The sequence below is a fragment of the Macrobrachium nipponense genome, chromosome 19 (assembly GCF_015104395.2).
Source record: "Macrobrachium nipponense isolate FS-2020 chromosome 19, ASM1510439v2, whole genome shotgun sequence".
NCBI lineage: Eukaryota > Metazoa > Arthropoda > Malacostraca > Decapoda > Palaemonidae > Macrobrachium > Macrobrachium nipponense.
In genome coordinates, this window is record NC_061088.1 from 73,607,650 (window position 1) to 73,609,008 (window position 1,359).

Consider the following 1,359-nt stretch of genomic DNA (forward strand, 5'->3'; position numbering starts at 1 on the left):
CACGTGTGTGTGAGTGCGTGCGTCTTTATTAGTCTCTACTCCGTAGAGACGAAGTAAATATTTGTGATGTGAAGAATCAGATGTACACAGCTTTGACCTATTGTATCAACAGCGTCGGAAGATGCTAAGCTCTCCATTCATAATCGCGAAGTCTTCTTACGGATGCATTTTAATTTTTCACTCATACAGCATTTGTATAAAGTTGTACAAACAATACCAGACCTCTGTTAAAACATCGTAATTCGCATATAAAGTTACGAGGCTGTCAATAAGGCCGGTGGGTCAAAAAATGTTGAAAATGTGCACACACAAAAAAAACAAAAAATGTTTTCGAAATCGGAACTACGGCCGAAGCCCCGCCCACTCACCCTGTGTCTGTGACTCAACGTCCATACTCCATAGCCGAGGCAGACGAAGGCTGGACTCGGTGCTGAGCGGTCGTGTGGCGTGAGTTCCCCTGTGTCCCCTACGCTCCTCCTAATTTTGTTTTCTCACATCACCGAAGCTTTCGCAGCTTCTAAACCTCCCACATCTTTTTTAAAAGAAGCAAATTAAGTTAATCAACAGTATCTTATGGTATGGAACGGCCAAGAAGCGCCAGAGATCGTTCTTGGAAAAATAGAAATTACGTGAATGTAGTTTTTTAGATGTTAGAAAACGAGATGAAATATTAGAAGCGCCACTGCGCAAAACATTAACAAAAACAAAAAAAAGAACAGTGTGTGTGTGTGTGTATTATGTAGAAAGGCGAGCTGTGATAACTTTGTCATCTGAAGGGATATACTACTTCTAGTTATTCTTGTGGAACTAAATATTTTTAATTCTTTTAAAAGCGACAGATCTTAGTGTGTGTGAAGTTTAAACATTTTTGTCGGAGTCGTTTGCGAAAGCTGTGCTTCTCGCTCTCTCTCTCTCTTTCTCTCTCCAAGGTAAGTTCGAAGAAATGCCATTAAAAAGTGCCTAAAAAGGGAGGTGTTGGGCCGGGGGTGGGGGCAGGAATGACGGTTTCACTTTGCATTTTGACTTTTTATAATTGTTTGTAATAGTTCGAGGTGGTCTTGTGCCAACTCGGGCCCTTGCACCGGGGAGTAGCTATTTGGAATGTAATTAAAATGTCGGTCGCTCTACCAACCTTTGTTGTTACGGGCGACAGAAGGGTGGCATTATATGACCTCTTAATCTGCCCCTTTTTAATCTATAGATTTAAAGGTTTTTAGTTTGCATCTATCTGTATTTTACGTGTTATATCTTTGCTTCGTTTCCTTGTTCTGTAGATTAAAAAAAAAAAAAAAAAAGATAAAGATCCGGTTTTTGCGAAGTCAGCATCTCAGTTAGATTCGAGCAGGATTAATAGAGTAC

The 1,359-nt window shown here is 40.3% G+C and overlaps 1 protein-coding gene across 6 annotated transcripts in view; it reads left to right on the top strand.

The window, feature by feature from the left end:
• The first annotated feature begins 347 nt into the window (after positions 1-347).
• Positions 348-1,359, top strand: part of LOC135218247 (adipokinetic hormone/corazonin-related peptide receptor variant I-like) — a 206,535-nt gene continuing 205,523 nt past the window's right edge. For 2 of the 6 annotated variants that reach the window (XM_064254414.1, XM_064254431.1), the window contains exon 1: positions 397-929. The gene's annotated coding sequence lies outside the window, so the exon portion shown is untranslated. Of the gene's footprint in view, positions 930-1,359 lie in introns of all 6 variants that reach the window. The other 4 variants (XM_064254458.1, XM_064254448.1, XM_064254423.1 and 1 more) reach the window with 3 other exon arrangements.